Here is a 12,180-nt window from a genome sequence, read left to right as displayed (position 1 = left end):
GACCTTTCTATCGAAAACATCACGGCCCGAGTTTGCCACTCGTTGTTGGAAGACAATGGTAAGCCATAAGTTCAAAGAAAAACAGATGACCACAGTTTGTAACAATGTCACAACTATTCAAAAGTAGTGTTGAATTTGTTGGATACACAAACAAAATTGAAATTGGTCAGGGCGTTTTTTATTTATTTATCAAAAGTGAAAATTTTCGGTCAGTCTGGATTTTGTTTCCCGCAGGCAGGTTGCTATTACAAGTTTACTTTTCGTTGTTTTGAGTGGAATAATAATTCTAGGTTTTCCATGTTGCAAGCCTTATCCAAAGATCACATAGCCACACAAGAGGGCGGGCTTCAAATCGTATGGTCAGTGTACTGTACACATAGAGCTATATATAATATTATATAGCTCTATGACTGTACACAATCTAAAACTCACTGCTGCTTGTATGAATTGCAGTATGGCTCTGTGATTTGTAGATGAAAAAAAGGTCAGCGGCATGTGGTTTCTAATTTGTGATACATCGGGGCTTTCGTATGAAATGGGGAAGTCTAAGACATGTAGAGGTTGCAAATTAATTGGGTCAATTTTAAATAGTTTAAGGGTTGAACAATTTTGTGTAACTAGAGTTGGATGTGAACCTACGACCTCCAGTTTAACGTGCTGGTATCATTTTCAAGTTTACGATACAACATGGGAAGCGGTAGCAGAGTGCCCGCCTTTCAAAAAATTAAAAAAGTTTTAAATTACACAATTAGAACTATAACGGAAACTGTCGGAGTGCACTGTGCACCTAGCCCACCTTGTTGAGCTGTTAATGGCTCCGCTTTTAACACCGGTCTCATCACTGTCGAATGTCGACAGTGATGAGACCGATGTTACAGCGGAGCCATTAACAGCTCAACAAGGTGGGCTAACTGTGCACCTAACTTGTGTCTCCGGGGGAACAGAATCTCTTGCCATGTGTGTAGGCCTACCCTACAACTTTTACAAACGACTTTGTCAACAGGGCGCCCTCTTCTGATGACACCTGAAAGTTCTAGGTCTCGCATACGAAAATAATTGTACAGTGAAGTATGACAGAAAACTACTTTATTAATTACAGGGGATTACTTTTATTAGTTCACACACCCAAAAAGGTTTCTAGAACGAGTCAGAGAATAAATAAGAAACCTCTTTCTCACAATCCAATTCAATCTTCAACCGCCAAAACCGATGGGGCTGCCACTGTCCGGAACAATAATTTGGGTCTACGGCCAGATAGTGTAGGCCCGGTCCCTTCAGGACCACCCTAGATAACGATCTTTTGTAAAGACAAAAATTAATAGGCCAATAATATAAGAACTAATGTATTTGTCATGTTTAACACGGGGTCAAGTATGTAAGTACTGGGTACCAAATTACACTTTTTGATATGCACTCAATGAACAAGTCACAGCTCGTGAAATTCCAAGAGAGAAGCTTTCTACTATCATAATCTTCAAACTGAAATCTGTGGACATTGTGTTTTATGCTAGCAACAAGTACATAGACCCTTAAAATGGTACAGAATTATCCTGTTCTCTGAAGTCTACAGAAAAGGTACACTAGAAACATTCTCAAAATCACGAACAATGAAGCCACAACAAATGCCCGCTCGTATTCGCGCATGTTTGTGTTTACGACAAAGGTTATGCAGAGCCAAGATTCCAACTTTATTGCAGGAGAAAGATTTTACAAACCGGAACACTCCCCACAGGGCTGAAAACACTGAAAAACACATTCTCGTCGGGCCGACACGTGCATGACGCAACAAACACTGGCTCCCAATCATTTTTCGTATTATCTACAAAATCCTTCTCTTTAGGCGTCTTCCAAAGCCTATCATGGTTTCGCTCGATCCACTTCCACAATTTATGTCCAGGTTGAAAACACATTATGTTTAAATTAGCCGCAAGTGATCGTTAATTTTTTGCTTATATATTTCGTTATTATCTTATTACTGAGTTTTAATGTTTCATGTTTGAAGCGCTTAGAGGCTTTTTGCAACAATGCGGTATATAAATGAATTACCCACTGTTATAAATTATTAAATAAGACGCCGCTTTATGTCCAAATGGCAGTGACTCAATTTCGAGAACAGTCGGCTCAACCATGGTTAAACATCTATCAAACGGTGACATACTTTTCGGTACCCGACCGGGTCAGTAAGACCAGACTCAAAACAAAACTGTCCTCGGATTCAGTCATGCAACATCCAAGCTTCTCTGATCAAAATTAGTTGGGCCGGGCAGGCTTACATTTTTGGACAACACAAAGTCATTGCTTCATACATCTAACAATACTGCCCTCTGTTGATCACAATAATGCTATTGACGTACCGTGGGAATTAGGTTTTTCTGGCACAGTTATTACCCCCCCCCCCCCCCCCCAACACCCCATTGTAAATAGTATTTCTATTATCCCATTATACCAGGCTGATTATTACTGAAACGAACCTCTGAAAAAGTGCGCCCTGGCCTTAAGCCAAAACACCAATACTTGAATGAAAACCCAGGCATTGTCATGGCAACAACAACCCACTCTTAATAAAAATCACAGACCACAAAATAGTTTACGAAACCGCAGATTCGCTAATTCTAAACTCGTTATTAACTTATAGGCTTTCGAGTACACCAAAAAAAACGCATGATGGAGTACCACTTAATAAAATTAAAAACCAGACTCTCTTAATTTTCTTGACATTAAGGGTGCCGGAAATCTGTTAAATTGGTGTTTTTTGTCAGTCTTTGGATGTGGGCGGCGTATATCAACGCGCATAATGGATCTGGAGATCCGGCATGAAATACTTGAATCTCAAAGACTAGATAAAACATGGCGGTTCATCCCCACCCCCGTTCACCTTGCAGTTCTAATTGACTGCCCTTACTATCCACTTATGAAACACCCCCACGATATCAACACTGTTGTTTTTGCTGTGTAAGCCTCCTGTAGTTGGGTTAAGAGGTATCAGAACTATGTGAAGGCTATAGGGTTTTTCATTGCACAATTTTCGAATGCTGACAACCGCCATGGCTATTGCGTAAATAACGATCCTTGGTGAGAGACAATTGCATTTTTAATGTCAACATTGCTATTTGATGGACAAATTATAATTGTCGTCTACAAAGTCCGTGTTTGCACGTGGGCGGTGTCGGGTGGCAGTGATGTGGAGTGGTGTAGTTTATGCGTGTGTGTAGGGGGAGGGGGTGGGGGCGAAGACCTGAACGTTTACATAATAAACACTACAGTTTGATCATAGAGCAAGATGCATGGTACCGCATATATAGATGGTATGATGGTACCTCGCCGTTGATTTTGTATTCAATGATGTCTAATAAACGTAACAAAGCTGAGTCTGGGGAGATAGTCTGTAGTAGTGCGTTTTTTTTTTATTAGATTGGAGGAAGGAATATCCTGCACGATAGAACCAGTATTAGTATGCAATTCATGAACCAGTATTAGTATGCAATTCATGAGAACAGAATGATGAAGACAAAATCGTATGCATGAACCCACATAACCCAAAACCCGAGGTATACACATTGTTCAACATCAACAAACCACTCAGACATGTTCAAGAGAAAATACCCACACCCAAATAGGCCCCTCCTCCAAACTCAACACCAAAATCACTCATGCATGCCTTTACTGAACAGAGGTCCCCAGCCATGGGACTGGGGTTAGGAATTAGGATGATTACAAGAAAGCCCCTCGGAATTATTATACAAAAACAATACAAACAAAATTTGGCAAAGACCCCCATTAAAACCATTATACACTTTCGGTACAGAAAAAAAAAAAAAGGTTCATAGATTTACAAATAACTTACAGGGTTTACAGAAGGTAATGGTGAAAGACTTCTCTTGAAATATTATTCCATGAAATGCTTTACTTTTCGAGAAAACATTAAAACAATTATCAATTCTCGTTGTCGAGAAATACGGAATTATTTTAATACACATGTCATGACACGGCGAAACGTGCGGAAACAAGGGTGGGTTTCCCCCGTTATTTTCTCCCGACTCCGATAACCGATTGAGCCTAAATTTTCACAGATTTGTTATTTTTTATATCAGTTGTGATACACGAAGTGTGGGCCTTTGGACAATATTGTTTTACCGAAAGTGTCCAATGGCTTTAACCCACCATAATATAATAAAAGCACAGAATTGTTACCTAACTAGACCCTACACCCATCCGAAAGCCGATTTAAGATCAGCCTTTGAAATTGACCGAAATCTTCTTCTATGTCTTCTTCTTACTTTTTAGGGGGGGGGGGGGGCGTCCCCATCCTAGCAACTCTGTCTAGACGTTGTCCAGTTCGTGCATACTTGATTCTTTAATCTCACGACCTCCAGAAAAATTACGTTTTCTGCAAGAGGAAAGAATCGGGCAACAGTGGGTGACTATTTTCATAGCTTAGAATGACAATCGCCGGGTATTGAGAAATAAGCACTTAATTGGGTAGTTGGTTTTAAGAATCCGGAAATGAAGAAGTGCTCCAGGCAATTGTCACATAACTTGATGGGATCTTTTTCAATTGTAGGTGGTGGCCAGGGGTTCCCAGGAGCGGATGCAGTGTGCGTGAGATGTCGGAGGGCTTTGCAATTTGGTGGTGTTCTACAACATAATAAAAAAACCACAATACATCCTTGAAAAAAACTTATGCACTATACAAAACGATCACAAAGTGATGTGAATTTAGGTAAAATATTAAATCTCATTTTGGGGAGTGAGTGGCTCTGAAAAGAGCCGGTGTGGTCTCGAAGTTTCAAACAGTATACTCTGCTCGTCTTAAGGAGAACAATTCAAGACGTGAATTTGTAACTTTTCACTCAGTGTTTTTTTTTTTCAAGGAGGGTAACACCCACAATACATCCTTGAAAAAAAAACTTACGTAATATACAAAACGATCACAAAGTGATGTAAATAATTTAGGTCAAATATAACCTTAGTCCCCAGTGACTGACCAGCAGGGCCAGTCAACTTTTCATTTTACTAGCCCGTTATAGGTCTTTTAGTCCAAAACTGACCTGTAGACGATGTGACCTGTGACATCACAAGTTTTAGAAAAGAGCCACCAAGCCTGGACTTCCTGCAGGCACGATTTGTACACAGCCTATATAATGGAAGGAAACATAAAATCTTATATCTAATGAAGATTGCACTGTCCAATTCTTATCAACTTTTGATATGATGAAAGGGACTACATCTCCAAATTTGTACAGCTTTTACTTTCATAACAATTGGATTTATGTGGAAATTATGCCACTAAGTGTCAACTTTCCCATTATGACCAGTGCAGTATCTTGCCTGCCAGACTAGCCAAAGAAAGTACAAGGTCACACTTATTGTAAACAAAGTCCACATGGTATATAGCCAGCCCGACCTACTTGAAGAGACTTTTGACTTGTCCTCATGTGTTATAACTGGCATTTGGCCAGCGGACCGCAATAAAGGGAGTTAACGCTACAAGCGCCAACAATTTTGTGGGGGTTGGTGGTAACCCCGCCCTCCCATTGCGTGTATCCGGAACGCTTCATTGTGTATTCCGGAAATCTCATGAATTTTTTATTATAGAGGATTTTGGTTGGCAATTATTATTCTGTATAGCCTCCCGTCACTTTTGGGTAAGGCTGTTCAAGCATTACCACTTTGCTCACAAAACGCTCATGAGAGGGGGTTGTATAAATATCAAGTTCATTTTTGATGTGGCTCATTGATTTTCCCAATAGATAAAACATTCATTATGAAAGTGGAAAACAAGTCTATATAACACATCACCTTCAAACGATCTAAAATGCCATTGTTTCGATACAATTTTTGATGAATCCAAAAGCGTTCCGGATGGCGTAAAATTTCAAAATAATGGTCTGTACATCTTTGTAGAGAGGGGTGTTATAATTTGTGTGATCAAAAAGGCATTGAATTTGAACATTTTGACTGGCGCAAAAATTTTCTCCTTGGAATATACAGACCCGTGTTTGATGCCCGATGACGTCATCAAATGATCGCCCGATAGAGTTTCAAATAAATTGACCCTTTAACTTGATGAGATTAGAGACCTGTAACTTTTATTCCACTTTAATAAGGACTATTGAAGAATGTGTGCTCACAAACTTGAATCTTCCTACCTACAACGGTGGCGAGGCGAACAGTTTGGGGTGGGTGGAGCTATATCTCCCTGCCACATGAATGGTATAGGCAGTACATATCATCTGCAGTTTTTGTTTGTTTGTTTGTTTTTTTGTATGTAATTGGCTTTTGGTTATGGATTGATGTTTGTTTGTTTGTTTATAATAAAAATAAATATAAACAAAGTTCTCGTGACGTCCTAAAACCGAAGTTTTCCAGCTGTGATTTCCCCCACTCCATGTGTTGGCAAGAGTCCACAAAAACCCACTTTAGTTGAGCATTATCCCAACTTCTGGCAAGGAGCCAATGACAATTAAGAGTCCATTGTTTGATCGACATTGAAAAGATAGGGTCATTGACCCCTATAGCTCTACTACTACTAGCCACTCAACATTCTACGCCTTGTAATGAAGTTAAGTCATTGAGTAACGTCTCCTTTGTAGCCTCCAGACAAAAACCATGGGTGGTGTCTCATCCTTATGCCAAAAAGAAAAATACTTAAATAAAAAAAAACGGAAAAAGAGAGAAGTCCACCAGCCCCCCCCCCCCCCCCCCCCACACACAAATACTTCAAAGTCCACCAATGTTACGGTTATTTAAAGAAACTAGACACCATTGTTAAAGGAACACGTTGCCTTGGATCGGTCGAGTTGGTCTTAAAAAGCGTTTGTAACCGGTCGTTATAAAATGCATTGGTTGGAAAGATGTTTTAAAAGTAGAATACAATGATCCACACAAATTTGCCTCGAAATTGCGTGGTTTTTCCTTTTACTGTGCGAACTAACACGGTCGGCCATTTATGGGGGTCAAAAATTTGACTCCCATAAATGGCCGACCGTGTTAGTCGACGAGGTAAAAGGAAAACCGTGCAACTTCGAGGCATGTTTGTGTGGACCATTGTATTCTACTTTTACAACATCTTTCTGTACTCATATGCATTTTATAACAAACGGATACAAATGCTTTTCAAATACCAACTCGACCGATCCAAGGCAACGTGTTCCTTTAATCACTCAAGATAATTGTTAGCATAAAAACTTACTTGTTAACGATCAATGAAGAGCCGTTGATAGTACAAAATATTGTGAGAAACGGCTCCCTCTGAAGTAACGTAGTTTTAGAAAGAGGTAGAATTAGAATTTGAGGTCTCGAAATGAAGCATCCTAAAGCACACGCAATTTGTACGACAAGGGAATTTTTCCCGTTATTCTCTCGCAACTTCAACGACCTATTGAGCTCAAATTTCCACAGGTTTGTTATTTTATGCATATGTTGAGATAAACCAAGTAGTGAGAAGATTGATCATTGACAATTACCAATAGTGTCCATTGTCTTTAACTGGAAGCATGGGTGACAAACAAACAGTTGGAAGCATGGCCGGGTGACAAACAAACAGTTAACGTCAATTAAACTTTTAAACAAGCGGTGCTGTGAAGCAGCATTTGAGGTTTTGTATAAAGGGAAGTTTACATTACAAACCGGTCAATGCACCGGTGTCAGATGCAATTGTGTCCTCCATGCAATACTGTCCGCTCCGGACACGTTTGCATATTATGCAATTGTGTCCGGGCCTATGCAAAAACCGTCCGGCGGACATGTACATGATTGTATTGTGCGCGCGTAAGCAAGCGTGCATGCACTTAAAGGAACACGTTGCCTTGGATCGGTCGAGTTGGTCTTTGAAAAGCGTTTGTAACCGTTTTTTATAAAATGCATATGGGTAGAAAGATGTTGTTAAAGTAGAATACAATGATCCACACAAACATGCCTCGAAATTGCGTGGTTTTCCTTTTACCTTGTCGACTAACACGTCGGCCATTTATGGGGGTCAAAATTTTGACTCTCATAAATGGCCGACCATGTTAGTTCGCACAGTAGAAGGAAAACCACGCAATTTCGAGGCAAACTTGTGTGGATCATTGTATTCTACTTTTAAAACATCTTTCCAACCATATGCATTTTATAAAAAACGGTTACAAACGCTTTTGTTTTGACCAACTCGTCCGATCCAAGGCAACGTGTTCCTTTAACCTAACGTGTTTCGTCGATCAAGGGCGTTTAATATACTGCAAGGACGGTTTTGCACGGGGGCGGACACAACTGCATATGCAAATGTGTCCGGGCGGACACTGTTGCATTATGCAGCAGCGTCCGGGCGGACACGATTGCATATGCAAAACCGTCCGGCGGACATTAATGCATATGCAATAATGTCCTCCAGATAGTATTGCGTAGAGGACATAATAATTGCATGCAATACCGGAGTAAAGGGCCTGCCGTCGATTTCACAAAACTCTTCCTAACTTAAGCTTCATCTTAGGACTAGTTACTTGTCCTAACTCGAGTTCAGACTAATTTAAGCGTTTGTGAAATCGACGGCAGGTCACACGAGGCACATTTTACAGACAACTAGGAGAAAACAAATGCTTCATTTCAGTACCATTAGTAGCGCATGGGAAATATTGTTCAAACAATGCTCACGATCCACAAGAATAGATGTGGATATTTAAATCTGAATGTATTATCTTTTAGTGAGATTGCCTGAAACTTGTTGAATGTAAATTGTGTGACGTGACCTTAATTCGAGTCAAGTGACTGTCGGGCCGCGTGCGGCGCGAAGCCATCCTTGATCAACGTGGACGAGACCCATCCTGTACGTGAACACGATGTTTGTATTAAATAAACAGCCGTGAGTTTGACCGTGAGTATTATTCAGCACACAGGTATGGCTGCCAAGTCACTTTACATTGTATGCATTTACTCAGTTTAATTGTACTGTTTTAATCCATATGATCTATACCAGTTTTAACAGGTGCAAGTGTGGAAAAAGCCACCAAAAACCACTAACATTTTAGATTAGTGTCTACTAGTTTGTCCATATTCCCCCGTAACATAGATGTTGTGGATTTGTTCCTTGCTCTATGTTCACATTATTGTCTCGCCATAACATTACCTCGAATGACATGCATTAAATTTTACAAACATTAAAGACGTTATCGTGAGGAAACAACCAATTAAAACAAAGTCTCTGCCACGCTGAATTAATCAGGTAAAGGCATCATAAGCAAACGTTGCAACTGCCTAGGCAACAGAAAGCGGGCCAGTTGTAAAGTAAACCGCGGGGATGTTGAGCCTAATATCTGATGACCTTGTTCGTCTGACAGCAATGCATTCCAACTGATTAACATGACGGGCTGCCGACGCTGTCCTCGTGGGGTAATTCTTAACTGGGTTAGTCGTCTTGTTTGGGCGTGGACTACAAAGCACCCAAGAGAGAGACTTGGTACCAAGGCGGCTCTTTGAGGACACGAACCCGACTCAAGCTCTACTCTTTTTAAGAAGCTGTAGTTTCTAAGATGGTTAGTTGGACTGAAACTTTACTTATTAAGATGGTTACGGGTCAGAAGCTCTACTTTCTAAGATGGTTACTGGGTAAGAAGCTCTACTAAGATGGTTACTTGGCCAGAAGCTTTGCTCGTTAAGATGGTTACAGGGGTCAGAAATAGCTCTACTTTTGTTACAGTGGTTATTGGTCAAAAGCTGTACTTTCTATCAGATGGTTAATGGGTCAGAAGCCGACTTTCTATAAGATGGTTACTGGGTCAGTCTATCAGATGGTGACTTGGTCAGATACTCTACTTCTATTAGATGGTTACTGGGTTAGAAGCTCCACTTTCTATTAGATGGTTACTGAGCAGAAGCTCTACTTTATATCAGATGGTTACTTGGTCAGAAGCTCTCCTTTCTAAGAAGCTCTACTTTCTAAGACGGTTACGGGTCAGAAGCTCTACTTTCTAAGAATAAGATGGTTACTGGGTCAGAAACTCCACTTTTATAAGATGGTTACTGAGTTAGAAGCTCTACTTTCTGTAAGATGGTTACTTGGTCAGAAGCTCTACTTTCTAAGATGGTTACGGGTCAGAAGCTCTACTTTCTAAGAATATGATGGTTGCTGGGTCAGAAACTCTACTTTAATAAGATGGTTACTGAGTTAGAAGCTCTACTGTGTATAAGATGGTTACTTGGTTAAAGCTCTACTTTCTAAGATGGTCACGGGTCAGAAGCTCTACTTTCTAAGAATATGATGGTTGCTGGGTCAGAAACTCTACTTTTATAAGATGGTTACTGGGTTAGAAGCTCTACTGTGTATAAGATGGTTACTTGGTTAAAGCTCTACTTTCTAAGATGGTCACGGGTCAGAAACTCTACTTTTTAAGAATAAGATGGTTTCTCTGGGTCAGAAACTCTACTTTTATTAGATGGTTACTGTGTCACAAGCTCTATTCTATATGATGGTACTTGGTCAGAAGCTCTACTTTCTAAGATGGCTATCGGGGTCAGAGGCTGTAATTTTTAAAGGTGGATCCTGGGTCTGAAGCTCTACTTTCTATGGATGGTTACTGGGTCAGAAGCTCTACTTTCAAATTAGGTTATTGGGTCAGAAACTCTTCTTTTTATGTTGTTACTGGGTCACAACTATAGCAGCTCTTCTTTCTATAAGATGGTAACTTGGTCACAACATCCACAATAAATGCTTTTACGTGTGTTACACAACACAAGGGACCAACGGCTTTACGTCCCATCCGAAGGACGTCTTGCTAAAGGACAAAATGTGTAGACGCGAACCTACACTCTGCTGATCAGTTTGATTTCGTGCTCTTAACCGCTCGGCCACGGCCAAGTGAATTGAGTTGAAATGTAAACGCCCGACCAAGCCCCAAATGTTATTGTTGTAAGTACTTCATTCTAGTTTATTTTTTCGCACGTTCATTTTCACCATTGGCACCTAGCCAACAACAACCTGCAAATGGGGTGAGGGTTACTTCACAATCATACCTGTTGGTAAAAAAAAGATGTTTATTCTTCGGCTCAGAAAGTCTAAGGAGCACTTCTTCGAAAGAAGGATTTTCAAACCTCTTTCCCTTGGTTTGTTTTACATACCTACGGATTGTTTGATAAAAGCATACCAGTATAGGATGAGTGGTGTGAACTTAATGCGCCCACACATTGGCCTCCTTCTGATAAGTCAGATTTCTTCTTTATTATGCTCGAGTCCACATTCCCTCCCCTGGATGTCCACCCACACACCCCCAAACAAACTTCTCGTGACCCCATCACCGGGACATTCGAGTCGCACATCTCTCTACCCGCCACGGCTCGGTTTTCATTCGGGTGACTTCTACAAGAGATGTCTTCACTGACTAATTACCAATGTCTCATCTTACACCAAGCTCACATAACATCAATTCAAAACACTTCAGCGTTATGATCTCTCTACCTGCCAGTTGAAGCATGTGAAATAAAAAAGGGCACCTTACTATACGTGTGGTTGCAGAAACAATGATGCAGGCGGTAGTCTTTTGGCGCCTGATTCAAAAACGTCAACACAATTTTCAAGTGTTGTCCCGCGGCGTATTCACGTTACCTTCCACTTCAAACTGTAACTGATTCAACAAGCCGTACTCACGGTTATAACATAGGCTATCGCCTTACAACTCTGACAGATTGTACACAAGTACAAAGTGCCAACTCCCTCACCAAAACCTGACCGACTGAACCTCTAAAAACTCGGCTATATGTACGGGGGCAAACTCCTGTCACACTGGGCTTACAGCTTGAGACAGTGTTTTCTCATTTGACTTCCTGGGTCGTTCGAAATGGCACTAAAGCATTTTGAGTTGGGATACGGGCCAAGTGGCATTTTCAAGATATAGTTTGCGCGCCAAAACCCCCTGACAGGTTTCCTTGAAATTCTCTGCGGGGATCCACCGAGGGTCCACTTTAGAAAAAGGAAAACAAACAAAAAATAGAAAAGAAAGAAAGGGGAAGACATCTGAAAACTGCCGACATTTGAACTGCACGCAAGCTGTGGACGGTTTTTATAAGATGGGTTATGATATGTGGGGCATGCTGACCTGCCCGAGGCCTAGATTGCGGTTTTTTAGTTTAATTTGAAGGACAATTATGAGGCCACCTATGCAGGGGAAAAAAGAATCTGCAAATAAAGTAGGCCGCCAGCCCTAGGGTAAC

The 12,180-nt window shown here is 40.8% G+C and overlaps 1 long non-coding RNA gene across 1 annotated transcript in view; it reads right to left on the bottom strand.

Annotated features, from left to right (window-relative positions):
- Nucleotides 1–5,050: 5,050 nt before the first annotated feature.
- The window catches only part of LOC139944155 (uncharacterized), a 30,982-nt gene continuing 23,852 nt past the window's right edge, over nt 5,051–12,180 (bottom strand). The window contains exon 3 of the long non-coding RNA XR_011786922.1: nt 5,051–5,134. This is a non-coding gene — a long non-coding RNA (uncharacterized lncRNA). The remainder of the gene's footprint in view (nt 5,135–12,180) is intronic.

This window comes from Asterias amurensis, chromosome 11, assembly GCF_032118995.1.
Source record: "Asterias amurensis chromosome 11, ASM3211899v1".
Taxonomy (NCBI): domain Eukaryota; kingdom Metazoa; phylum Echinodermata; class Asteroidea; order Forcipulatida; family Asteriidae; genus Asterias; species Asterias amurensis.
The sequence above is the reverse complement of the archived record's forward strand: the minus strand, read 5'-3'. Positions and strand labels throughout refer to the sequence as shown.